This window comes from Sus scrofa, chromosome 1, assembly GCF_054392235.1.
Source record: "Sus scrofa isolate SSC_HxYL_T2T_F1_AM1 chromosome 1, Sscrofa_HxYL_maternal_Yorkshire_Landrace_v2.0, whole genome shotgun sequence".
Lineage (NCBI taxonomy): Eukaryota > Metazoa > Chordata > Mammalia > Artiodactyla > Suidae > Sus > Sus scrofa.
The window spans coordinates 194,163,559-194,177,764 of NC_139383.1; the positions used below are offsets into that span (position 1 = coordinate 194,163,559).

At 38.9% G+C, this 14,206-nt stretch overlaps 1 protein-coding gene across 7 annotated transcripts in view; it reads right to left on the reverse strand.

The window, feature by feature from the left end:
• The window catches only part of LOC110262205 (uncharacterized), a 343,233-nt gene extending 329,779 nt beyond the window's left edge, over positions 1–13,454 (reverse strand). For 5 of the 7 annotated variants that reach the window (XR_014819159.1, XR_014819153.1, XR_014819160.1 and 2 more), the window contains exon 1: positions 13,185–13,454. The gene's annotated coding sequence lies outside the window, so the exon portion shown is untranslated. Of the gene's footprint in view, positions 1–1,895; positions 3,885–13,184 lie in introns of those variants that run through there. The other 2 variants (XR_002346936.2, XR_014819151.1) reach the window with 2 other exon arrangements.
• Between the last annotated feature and the right edge of the window lie 752 nt (positions 13,455–14,206).

The following is a 14,206-nucleotide window of genomic DNA, read 5'->3' on the forward strand; positions in this document are numbered from 1 at the left end:
ATGAGATTTTTTTTTAATGAGACTTCACACAAAAGCCTAGATTTCTGGCTCCTCTTGAAAAATCAAGAAGATTGTGCAATACTGGACCCATGTTCCCTCCTGGTGATGGCAATACTCCAGGGAACTAGGCTGCTGCCACCGTGAGGTGGGGTCCATGGTGCCTGCTTGGCCCTGGCACCTGCTTGAGCGCTGCTCACTACTCCGGCCACTCTGCTCTTTGTGTTTCCCACACTCCCTGTAAGGCACCGGGCTCACTCTTGAGACCATATTTTTATTAATTTCTGTGGCATACTTCCTCATCAGGGCTTGCTATGTCTAGAGCACTGCTTACAGATGCATCTGGAAGAACATAGGCATAGCAGGAAAGGACTTCTACCATCATATGCAGCCTCCTCCCTCCCTTGTACTAGGCTTAGACCAAGGAGAGGCAGGACAAGAAGGTCTCTCACCAATGGTACTAGGTACCCAAGGTAGCCAGGCTCAGCATAACCAGTAAAGGGATCTCATCAAGGGAAGGTATAGTGTACATGTGGCCTGAACTTACCCCTTGCAAGATGAATGGGAGCTCTTTCTGTGATTTCTCTGTGGCTACCAGTTCCCAATTCCCAGTTACCTCAGTAGGCATTTGTGGTGGGAGGGAACTCCCTGAAGAACAGCAGACATCTGCAGTATGACCCAACCCTTGGCTCTACTGCTCTTTCCCACTCTGCAGTATCCGTTAAACAAACAGGATGTCATAGCGTGTCTCACCTAAGGGATTCTTGCATCAGGACTGACCTTTCTGCTACGGATTAACAGTCTCTTGATTTCTTTTTGCTCTTTGTTTAGGCTTAATACTTTTTTTTAATTGTTATTTCCCCAGTACATTTTTTTTTTCTATTGTACAGCATGGTGACCCAGCTACACATACATGTATACATTCTTTTTTCTCCCATTATCATGCTCCAGCATAAGTGACTAGACATAGTTCCCAGGGCTACACAGCAGGATCTCATTGCTTATCCATTCCAAAAGCAATAGTTTGTATATATGAACCCCAAGCTCTATGAACCCCAAGCTCCCAATCCACCCTACTCCCTCTCCCTCCCCCTTGGCAACCACAAGTCTATTCTCCAAGTCCATGATTTTCTTTTCTGTGGAAAGGTTCATTTGTGCCACATTATTAGATTACAGATATAAGTGATATCATATGGTATTTGTCTCTTTCTGACTTACTTCGCTCAATATAAGAGTCTCTAGGTCCATCCATGTTGCTGCAAATAGCATTATTTTGTTCTTTTCTATGGCTGAGTAGTATTCCATTGTGTATATATACCACATCTTCTTAATCCATTCATCTGTCAATGGACAGTTGGGTTGTTTCCATGTCTTGGCTACTGTGAACAGTGCTGCAATGAACATGCGGGTGCATGTGTCTTTTTTAAGGAAAGTTTTGTCCAGATATATGCCCAAGAATGGGATTGCTGGGTCATATAGTAGTTCTAAGTATAGTTTTCTAAGGTACCTCCATACTGTTCTCCATAGTGGTTGTACCAGCTTACATTCCCACCAACAGTGCAAGAGGGTTCCCTTTTCTCCATAACCCCTCCAGCACTTGCTGTTTGTGGACTTATTAATGATGGCCATTCTGACTGGTGTGAGGTAGTATCTCAAGGCAGTTTTGATTTGCATTTCTCTAATAATCAAGGATGATGAGCATCTTTTCATGTGTTTGTTGGCCATCTGTATATCTTCTTTGGAGAAGTGTCTATTCAGGTCTTTTGCCCATTTTTCTATTGGGTTGTTGGCTTTTTTGCTGTTGAGTTGTATACATTGCTTGTCTATTTTAGAGATTAAGCCCTTGTCAGGTGCATCATTTGAAACTATTTTCTCCCATTCTGTACGGTATCTTTCTGTTTTCTTTTTGGCTTCCTTTGCTGTGCAAAAGCTTGTCAGTTTGATGAGATCCCACTGGTTTATTTTTGCTTTCATTTCTGTTGCTTTGGGAGACTGACCTGAGAAAACATTTGTAAGGTTGATGTCAGAGCATGTTTTGCCTGTGTTCTCTTCCAGGAGTTTGATGGTGTCTTGTCTTATGTTTGAGTCTGTCAGCCATTTTGAGTTTATTTTTGTGCATGGTGTGAGGGTGTGTTCCAGTTTCACTGATTTGCATGCAGCTGTCCAGGTTTCCCAGCAATACGTGCTGAAAAGACTGTCTTTTTCCCATTTGATGTTCTTGCCTCCTTTGTTGAAGATTAAGTGACCATAGGTGTCTGGGTTTATTTCTGGGTTCTCTATTCTGTCCCATTGGTCTGTCTGTCTGTCTGTCTGTCTTGGTATCAGTACCACACTGTCTTGATTACTGCTGTGACTTTGTAATAGTTGTTTAGGCTTAATACTCTTTAATTCTCTTCTCTTCTCCCCTCTCTTCCTTTTCTTCTTTTCCTCGTTATTATTCATTCATTATTAATTTAGCCTGAGTATAGTATTTCCGAATGTGAGAGTTCTTATGTATATTGATAATTATTTCATTGCTACACAGAAACAACAGGAACGGCAGGAATCGTATCTGTCTGCTCTGAGCCTGAACCACTGATAGATGCTAAACAAGTGTCTTTTTTTTAACTGAGGTAAAGTTGACTTCCAATGTCAAGTTAGTTTCAGGGGTATGGCACAGTGATTCAGTTATACATACATACGTATGGGTGGATACACACACATACACACACACACACACATATACACACACACATATATATTCTTTTTCAGATTGTTTTCCCTTATAGATTATCACATAATATTGAATATAGTTACCTGTGTGATACAGTAAGTCCTTTAGGTTTATCTATTTTATATACAGTATTGTGTATATGTTAATTCCAGCTTAATAAATGAAAAGCATGAAGACCTAGTGGCATATTTTCATGACTCCTCATCAATATCTGGGACACCAATGTTTGAAGTAGTGAGGCCACTTCCTCATCTCAATCTAAATTCTGAAATACAAGCACTCAGACTTCACCGATCCTAGGATACTTTCACAAGGCTGGAATTCATGGTCTCCGCTTGCCCCAACCATTACCAAAATGTCAAATTAACTCACTTAGGATCTGTTGCTCTGAGTATCAGCACTTACCAGAGACAGACAGAAACTGTGCAAGTGAGGACAGGCCCTCCCTCCCCAAAACAATCTTCCTTTTTCTCTTAACTTCATCCAAGAAAAAAAAAAAAAAAAAAAGGTATTTGCAGAAGATTGGGTCTGCGTCTGAAGATTTCCCTTGGAGGAAATCGAGGGATACCTCTCTCCGCCCCCTCACCTCAAATTGTTTTTATTAAGTATAGACCTCCAAAGAAATATTAAAATTCCTTGCGTTTATTTCAGTGGTTTACATAACACCAGGCTAGAGACAGGGAGGTGAACTAAAGTGACCTCAGGCATCACATGACAGATATTGCTCTGCTTCAATTGTTGTCTAGGAGGGACTGGGGGTTGGGTGTGACATAATGATATTAGCAAAAACAATGGGCATTTAGTTTATATAGAGTCTTTCTTCCTGTAATGTCAAAGCCTAATACAAGGGACATCAAAAAGAAACAAGGCAAAGACTTGGCAACTGCAGCTCACGCGTGGTGGTAATTCACCCATCCATCCACTCGTCAAACACTATCCTGACTATGCGGTACTGGTCAGGACAGTCACCACCCCAGGCTTTGCTTCCCATTCTGTGTTCTTTCTGGTGATATTAACTTCCCCTACATTGGGGATTTTTCCCCCAAATGTTTTGAGTTGGGTACACATGAAAGAGCCATCTACATTCTTCAGGGAAGCGTTTCGAGTTTCCTCTTTAACAAGATCTGTCACAGAGGTCTGGGTTTAAGCTCAATGACAGTGCCAGTTTTTAGGTCTATAAAAAAAAAAGAAAAGAAAAGAAAAAGAAAATTCCAGGAGCAAATAGTCAATAAGTCAATAATATTATCAGGGGTAAGCAGGCCCCACTGCAAAGGGGTTAAATATTTACGAATATTTTCTACCATAAGGTGCTGAGCCAGGAACTGGGAAATTCACACTTCTTAACACTGAAGCCCACTCTGAGTGGGACCTTCCGGACCCACCCTCAGCCCAGTGCGATTACTTCACTTCTCTAGAATGTCTGTTCATTTTCTTTTCCCGGCATCCTTTCTATATGAGGGCCTTCCAGCCAAGTCAATTAAAAAAAATAATAACTCATTTCCCATCTTTGAATGAATCCTGAGAACCATCCAATGCTAATGTTAAACACAGTGGAGCAGCAACTGTTTCAAGGGGGAAGAATGGGAAACAAGGAAGTAAGGGTTATCCATTAAGAGTGGATTCAGAAGTGGGAGGGACATGGTTACTGTGAGATGAAACTCATTTATGCAAACCAAAACAAAAATCTGCTAAATGCATCTGGGAAGAAAATAAGACATGAAAGGCAGAGAAAGACACAGAGAACAATAAAGGGGGACTTTGTGAGCTCTTTTCCCTTTTCTGTTAGTTGAAAAGGGTCTAAGGACATATAATGCATAACCCCAAGACCCCAAGAGTTTGTTACCTTTAAGTTCAAGGGATCCTTCTATAAATTTTGCAGAAATTGTCTAAAGCTATATGCCTGTGCTCCACAGGGAACAAAAATCATAATCCTGCTATCTGAACAAATGAAATATTTGTTCAGTATTTTCCTCCATGTGTGGATACCTCACCTCCTCCATCTCCACCCTTGTCCCCATGCTCCAGGTTGAAACATGGAATTTCTTTGTAATTCTGCACCCAAATATCTAGATTCTCATCTCAAATCCCAGAGAGGAGCCTCCACTCTGGTCTCTAAGTGATCAGATTGAATAAATATGTAGGAGACAGCAATATATTTGCAAAGTTTCTCCAAGTTTTTAACATATTATATTTGAAAAATAGGCAAAAGGAAAACTATTCCTAATAGCTCCGGGATCCAAATGTTGTTCCTTCCTCACTACCAATGATTATTTAACTTGTTTTACTCAAAGATGAGTACTAAGAATCACAAAACCCATCACTTCCTTAAATACCAAAAATTCTTTTTCAATGCCCAGCCTTCACTATGACATAACCTGTATGTCTTTGAGGAAACTCAAAAGACATTCCAGAGAAAAAGTTAGCCCTGCACTTTTAATTATCTTTTGGTATTTCCTTTTTTTCCTTAAAAGGCTTAAATAAACTCACCAGTGTTTAATTTTTCTGGTCTTTCCCAAAATTATTGCTACAGCTTTTTTAAATTGGGTAACACAATTTCTGTTCCCAGTTAACAAATGTTCTTCTCTGTGTCATCCAAATTCAACAAGGAATAAATAGTGTTGCTCTGAATAAAACCTTTTACAATGGATTGAATTTCATCTAAAAGCATGTAATTCTGCATAGCCAAAAGCAGTTTCTAATCTTTATATATAGGAACTTACAAGGCAAGGAATTCAAAGCCATTGGATTAAATGAAAAATGTGAATGAAGAACTACAAACCCCTGCTTAGATGACACAAGAAAAGCTCCACAACATTTTCTAAGTTAACCATTACTGTGGGTGGGAAAATTTGTGGAATATGCCTAGTTAGTGTTGTAGGCCATTATTTACTGAAACGCTACACTGAATGGTTATTTCTTTTTAAATAATAATAACCTCAAAGAGGGTCAGCACAGAGGCATCTGATTAGTGTCAAAAATGACTGCCTCTCTTTAGCAAAGGAATTTCCTAAAGGAAACATAATTCACGATGACAAATGTCGGCATTTTTAGAATTACAGACATTACCTACAACTTGAATTCAAGTTATGAACCCACTGGACAAAGTTCAGTGCTTGTTTAGCAGCTAGTGGGTGAGTCCCAGTTTAAAAAAATATAAGTATATATAAAAACATATAAATAAAGAGCAACGTAACAAAAGTCTCATACTTGGAATGAAAGACTGACACAACAGTCCTGATAAGACTACTTCCTTACTACAACCTGAAGTTGTCTGCCAATGTATTTCAAGCCTGGCTCTCTCAGCTAAAATTTCTCAAATTTAATGAAGCTGTTAGTGGAAATGTCTGCATGGGAAATGTCTGACATTGGTAAATAAATTTTTTCCATCCTAATTCCTCATTTATTAAGCATGTGAAATCATTTTCTTAGCTGCTTTTATTTTGAGGGATGTAAAAGTGTCAGTGTCCATTTCAAAATGATAAACTTGCCATTAATATAGTCATATGGCTGGGGCTGGCTTAACGTTTTCTGCTTCAACAAAGACGAAATTTTTTTAATTGCCTTAAAAACCACCATGTCTAAGTTTATAAATAACTTATTAGTACATCTCATGAAGGAGGAAACTCTGAAGTTCTGTTCAAGCATCCTTGCATTATCTGAGTGCTGAAGCACTCTCTTTTTGACATCCTTAATTTCAGAGGTAGATTGTACATACATACCTGACATATTCAGGGTACTTGTTAGTCTAAATAGATTCCTCCCATACATGACTACCAAGTACACTCTCTCAAACTGTGGACACAATGAGCTATATAGTTCAAAAAATTTTTATGCTCCTTTTCTCTCTAAAAGAAAAATTTTAAGTTGTCAGGAAATATTAAATATTATTTGCAAACAAAATACTTATAACTTCCTTTATCACGCATTTGGCATTTCCGATTATTATTCAGGTTAAAAAAATGTTCAGTATATTTTGTTCTCAGTATATTAATTTTACTTTTTTCATATTTCTGTACTTACTGTACAGCTTCAAAACTATTTTCATGCAATTTTTTAACCAGAAAGGAAACTGGAATCTGAAAGGTGGCTCTGAATTTTTATATCTGCAGCAATACAAAGGGGAAATTTTTAATTTTTAGATTCAAGAAACTATTGTAAATGAAATGAGAAACAGATATATACCGTACATCAAGCTTGTTCTCACAGGTGTGCTTTCTTAATGTTAAAATACCCGTGTGAATTTTTAGTTTCCCATAATGTAATGGGAGACAATAAATTCTGAAGTTACCCCATTTGCCTACAGCTCTAACCACAGAAGAAGTAACCTCTTGTCTATTTAGATTTTCTGAGTATACCCATGTCCTTCTGTGTGTCATACCAAAGCAAAGGTTTGTGTTGCGAGCCAGAGCTTATTGCAAGATCAAAGCTCTGGGCCACTCACAATAAAATAAGAGGGTAAAGCCCAAAGAATCAAAGAAACAAAGGAAACGTTTAGGAGATAAGGATCAGTCTCAGATATGACATTTCATCCAGATCAGATCCTGTGCAGAAGTTCAATTCAAAGTTCATAAGACAAAAATACAAAGCAGTAAGAATTAAGTCTAGGTTGATTCTCTTTATATGCATGTCACTGATTTTCTTTCCATTTTTACGAATCAGAGAATATCCTTTACTGAATAACTGAACTCATCTTTGAAAAGCCCATGTGTATATAACATTGTGTGTGGATATAAAGATTGTGCATGGATAAGCTAGCTATCCATTCACTGAAGTGCCTTCAATATAAGTTTTAAAAATAAGTATGATATATCACTCCTATAAAAGGTAAAAAAAAAAGTTTAATTAAACTACCATTCCCTGAAATTTATTGGATTAATACTGACTTAATCTACTGGATTAATGCTAAATATAAGTCTTTACAAAATATTAAATATAATTTTTCAAGATAAATGCAAAAATGACATGAGTATTTAAGTAATATTCGGATTTTTTATGGGAAATACAGATAAATATGCTTTGGAGGAGTTGCCATCGTGGCTCAGTGGTTAATTAATCTGACTAGAAACCATGAGGTTGCAGGTTTGATCCCTGGCCTTGCTCAGTGGGTTAAGGATCTGGCTTTGCCATGAGCTGTGGTGTAGCCTCGGATCTGGCGTGGCTGTGGCTATGGCGTGGGCTGGTGGCTACAGTTCCCATTGGACCCCTAGCCTGGGAACCTCCATATACAGTGGGAGTGGCCCTAGAAAAAGCAAAAAAAGACAAAAAAAACAAAAAAAATGCTTTGGAAAAGCATTTCAAATATTATGTATTTTATAATTATGTAAATTGACTAAAATGGTTTATGCTTGTGCTCCTCAAATATAATTCCAAAGCATATATCAATTCTGTTACAGAAATCTAAGACATGTTTTTTAGAATATATAATTTTGCTTATTTTGAATATTAGCATATATGTAATGTTGGATATATGCTCATATATATTAAAATATTCCAAGCTACATATGAATAAACATAAAGTCATTTCACAAGATTTGGAAAGGTTTCTCTAAATTATTTCATTTTTTTCCAAGATTCAATATAGCTTTAAGAAACAGACTACCACAGCTATCATCTTATACAATTAAATCAACTTGCTAAGTTCAAAATGTTTTCAATTTACACTTATATCACTTTGAATGCATTTATATAATGTTTAGTTTCAAAACTAAATTTATTATTTAAAAACCTCGGGCTGATAACATTTATAATCATTCAAATACAACTCTCTAGTGGAATATACATTGTCTCATAATTACAGGAATGTGAAAAATTGTTATTATCTAGAATTAGTACAGGATTTCTATACGCAATGGTGTATTAAAAAAAAAAGAATTTTCCTCTAAACTCAAAATATATTGGTCCCAAAATGATAGGCCTAAGTTATATTTCATCTTAGAATCTGGAATTCTGCATACACCTTAGAAATTCTTATAAGCATTTTATAAATTTCTCTTCTTCAGCTCTGACATTTTTTCAGTCACCAGGTGAAAAAGTTGGTGTCCCCTGAATCACCAGTACAACCATGGCATTACCATATCTATTGTTTCCTTAGCACCCAGGCTATGCCACACACTGTCATGAGAGCTTTGCACTGGTAAACTTTAGTCCTTAGTACAAACCTGAAGGATGGTAACACTGTACCCAGTCTACAGAAGAGGTAAACTAAGACCCAGGGAGGTGAGGCAATTTCTGAAAGTTACATGTCGGTTATTGGCAAAGCTCAACCTCTTCCTTTCAAATGTAGTTTCCCTTCCTCCATAACTTCCCTATTCATTGATAAAAGAGTCTATGTCACTCTATGAGCCTTAAGAATACAGGAATTTCTCTCAAAATATTCTTTTTTGGGGAGTTTCTGTTGTGGCTCAGCAGGTTAAGAACTCGACATAGTGTCCATGAGGATGCAAGTTCGATCCCTGGTCTCACTCAGTAGGTTAAGGATCCAGAATTGCTGCATAGGTCACAGATGCGGCCTGGATCCAGTGTTGCAGTGGTTGTGGTACAGACTGCAGCTGCAGCTCCAATTCAACCCCTGGCCTGGGAACTTCCATATGCCACAGGAGCAGCCTTAAAAAAATTGTTTTGGACACACCCATGGAACATGGAAGTTCCTGGGCCAGGGATCTAACCCATACCACAGCAGTGACAACACTGAGTCCTTAACCATTAGGCCACCAGGGAACACCCTCAAGATATTCTTGTGGTATTTTTTCAAATAAAATCAAAAATAAAGCTACAGCAGAGACTGGCAGTAAAGATAAAAACCCACGTCAAATTTATATCCAAAACATAGTGTTAACTATTTGAAAGGCTATTTTACATGTAATTAGGAGGCTAACCAAACTCTCAGGAAGCCCATAACTGTATCAAGATAACCTCTTACAAACTTTCACCAAGTGAAACATGCACATACAGAAAGTTGCCAAAAAAAAAAAAAAAAAAAACAAATATTTGAGTTCAAACACTTCATTTGATTAAAAGTTTTCTTAACTAACTGGAATGTTTCCTTTGATTTTCTCTTTGGATTCTGAAACTATATTATGAAATTACTTTTCAATTCCCCATACAGTGATTATTTAATCATGCCTTTACCAGCTGTGAACATAGCTTCTCTCCTGATAACAGTTTATTTTTAAAGGAAATTGTCTTTGAAGAAAATATTTTGATATTATGTAGCAAAGTAAGGGTTCATTGGAAGAAACTTTAAAAATCAAAAACAGAGATCACAAAAAGAATGAGTTCTAGTTGGTCTGTAGAGGAAAAAAAGGATAGTGGCTACATAAAGATAAAATAAAACTAGTCACTCATGTCAGAGGAAACAATTGGCTCGTTTCACATCAACAAGCCCCTTTTCCATGTTCCACTGAGTGTTCTGATGTCCTTTAGACAGTCAAATATCCAGACTCTACTGTTGTCTCTTTCACTAGTTCTCTCTCAGACATCAACACTGTCTTGAGTATGCCAGGTTGTGAAGTAAACTTCAGATCTTATACACTGCTCAAAAACCTTCACTTTTAAGCATGGGGGAGGGGAAAAAGAAAAAAAAAAAAAAAAAAGGCAGGAAAGACCTCAACCTTGGGACTTAAGAGAGTTAAGGGGTAGCAGGACCACTGGAGACAGCAAAAGAAAGATTATGGAGAGAGAAAAGATATTACTCTTTTCCTGTTCTATGAGTTTCTTCAGACTCACTAGAACCATGGAATGAGAGAGAACAGGAAGAAAAGGCATAAACCAATGAGCAGATGTGCCCCTGATGTCAGAAAGTACCAAGGAAAGGAAGTTTTTGCCAAGACTCTAAGGCTCAGTCTGGACCCTGTTGACACCATCAGCATTTTTTTTTTTTTCCACCGTCAGCATTTTAGACTAGATAATTCCTCGCTGTCGGAGTACTTGTGCCTTGTAGGAGGCTGAGCAGCACTCCTTTTCTCCACCCCCCAGATGTCATTAGCATCCCTACCCTCTATCACCCACAAGTCCTCGCAACTGAAAATACCTCCGGATAGTATCAACTATCCCCTAGGGAGCCAACCCCCCGCCAAAAAAAAAAAAAAGAACCACGGGCTATAAAATAAACCAGGGCAGACCAGTTCAGAAATTCAGAAACAATCAGAAATCAGTTAACGTCATTTCTACCACCCCACCTCAAGATACAGTCATATCCTCACTCATCATTCACTCAGTTTCCGCCCTGGATGCTGGGGATTCTGAATTGGGAAAGCCTGTACTTCTGCCTTCAGAGATGCTACAACTTAGAAGGAGAGTTAGAAGAGTGAGTAAATGAAACAGAAAAAGTTACAGGGAGTGTGGGAAATAATGTAATCAAGGAGGAAATTGAAAATAGTAACTGCTGAACCCTGTGGATAGTACCAAATGCTAGTACAGGGTCAGGGAGGCCCTCTGAGAGTGCAGGCTGTAACCCTTTAATTGCTAAACCACCAGATGGTACTGGTGGAGGTAATTAATTATTTAACAACCTATCTGTACTAGAGTACACAGCCTGGAGATTCTGCCCCGGGGTATGATAGAGGCAAACAAGAAGGGGAAAGCAGAAAGAATAGCCGGATGAGTAGAAGTAACGCTTAGCCTGGGTCTCAAAGGGTGAGAGTTTACCAGGGGAACTAAAAGATGAAGGGGAGAGAGGCATACAGACAGAAACATGGAGGTGATGATCACTAGGGAATGCAGAGAAAACTCCAAAAGATCTGATGTGCCAGAGGCATGGACTGTAAGGTATGGGAAGGACAGAGGTGGGACTGGGAGGTAGACAAAGCATCAATGCCTTGAATGGGCTTTATCCTATAGGCGCTGGAAAACTGAACAGTTTTAAGTAAAGGAGTAACAAAATTATTATGGCAGGAGTTTTGGCAAATAGATTAAAGAAGCAAGAATGGATTGAATAAGAACAGAGGAAAGAGATCAATATGAAGCTCTGAACTAAGCCCAAAAAAATAAAAAGGGATATATTAGAAGGTGAAATCAACAGGAACAAGTGTTCAGTTTGAGATAGGAAGGAGTCACTACAGAAAGGGAACAAGCCTTGTTAATACATAGGCCCTTACACATGTCCTCACGGTGCTACATTAGAAGCTATGAACTTATAACTGCAAAATTGTGACACCTAGAAAAAAATTATCATCATAGCTACATCAAATATGCAACAATAACAAGACAAACATCAGAAATAGTGACAGTCATAATAAAACCTTTTTTTTAAATAATGAAAGCCTTTTGGAACACATTCTAAGTTATACTAAGGAATCTAAGCCAAGTGGAAGACATGAGGCCAGTTCCAATTTGAGTTTGTATTGAGTACCCTGGCCAGATTTTGCTCTATCCCTTAGGTTAAAATGATCATTTCAAAGCAAGAGAGATTCCGTAGAGCCTTTCTTACAAATTTACCTAAAAGAACTTTTCATCAAAGGAAGTGAAGACAAGCAAGGCTTCTTCCATACACCTGATTTCAACTTTTTCCCCCTTTTCTTTGCAAATATCAATAGCTTAAGACAGAAACAGCATATGGGAAACCTAGAAAGCCATTTACACTCAGCAGGTATGTCCAGCTCAATTACTGGCATACACCTCTGCAGAGGTTAAACATTAACAGGTGCAAGAAGAGACTCTTGTTACAACACTGTTTTGTATGACTTCATCTCACAAAGAGTTAAGGTCCAAGTACATTCTATTTTCCCTACCACAAAACAGTTTATTTTTCCTCTCCTATTCATTTCAGCAGCCCTGTCTTCTCTACCCTCTCTTCCCCATTCCATTCCCCATTCTCACTCAGAGAAAAGAACACTCATCCCTTTCTCTTTCGGTAAGCCACACTCTGCTTTGGAGGTGCCTTGGGTTATTTTGCTCCCCCACTTGCAACCTTGATGGCATCACTGTACATCTCCATCTGGAACTAGCAAACACATAACCACCTACACCTATCACTCTGGCCTTGCCCATGGCAGACAATGATAAGAAACCGGAGGATTGTTTTTTCCCTAAATGCTGCTTCTAAATCTTACCCAAGGCAGCACTCCAAGCAAATACTGTAAATGAGTAAGGGTGGGCATGTGAAGGCTAATTATCATCACTGTATGTGGTATCGTGGTCCCATTCGCGTCATCTCGTTTCTAGATGTATGTAGTTCTACCATCACAGCTTTTTAAGAAGCTAAGCTCGAGATATATTAAGCAGGGTTCAAAAAGAAAAAAAAAAAAAAACCTTTCTTAAAAGTCAACTACAAATTCCTTAACAAACTAACTCCAAAACACGCCAGCCTACCTATTCAAATTTTTATTTTGTTCCCCGCTTTCCACCTCTCCATCTCTCCCTCAGTAACAGCGGTGGTCATGGGTCAAAAGGGAGACCACTCTAGGAAATACGATTTTTTAAGAAACTAATGTGCTTGTATCCACTTTAAAAGGAAATTTAAACCAACTCTTCTTACCTGTTCCGGGTAGCTCTATGCTTTTGGGAATCCCCTCCCATTTTCTCCTGGTGTCAAGGACACAGAGTCTCCCAGGTCATGATGGGAAGTATAAGGAAAGCGTGGATCACTATTAGTCAACTCCATTTCACCTGCCTTCACTAATCACGATCCTTTGAAAACTGCAGGTCCTCCAAACTGCATGTAGCCTAAACTATATTTCCCTGGGTTGTTTTGCAGGTACTTGGAGTCAGCTGCGTCAGTTTGGAGCTGAGCTGGTTAAGACTGGATAGGCCCGCCAATCCTCCCACTGAGCATGCATGAGTGTCCTCTCGCGACATTTTGACCTCAGAAGCTGGAAAACTCCACCCCCAGATCGTGGTAAGCGCTTCCGAAGTTGGCACGTGCGAGACTCGTAGGTAGTTACACCTGTGCAGAATGACCGTTATTGCACCTTTGTCCAATCACCTTTCCCCACGCCCCCCCCCCCCCCCGCCACGCGCTCCACACCCCCACGCCTGGGACTGCCCTGCTGCTTTATTCTTTGCCCTATAAGTACCACCCCCTCCAATTAGAGGTTTTCTGGAAGGCAGATCTCAATTTTTTTCTTTCTTGTCCTCTTGCTTTGGCTGCCTCACAAATTAACATCCTCTCTTTGCTCCAAATTTCTGTCTCTAAGTATTTGGCTTGCTGTACATAGAGCAAAAAGTATATTGTTTTAAAGAAGTAGGAGTAGGGGCTCAAATATTCCTGCCTATCTGACCCCTGGTTCTTTTTAGATTCTGCTTTACCCAAGCTGTACAATGAAGTATAAGAAAGAAGTGAGGAAAGTAGGGAGAAAAGAAGACTGTAGGCAGAGTGGAAGAGAAAGTAAGGGAAAAAAGAAAAATGTGGAATCGGGAAGAGAGAAGAAAACATGGGTTTCCTCACAACAAACCTGGGAAACGGACGTCATTAGGGTTTTTCCTTTTTCCACCCCTGCCGACCCCCTACCCTTGTTTTAATGAGGAAAAGTAGGCTTAGAAAGTTTAAGGAACTTGATC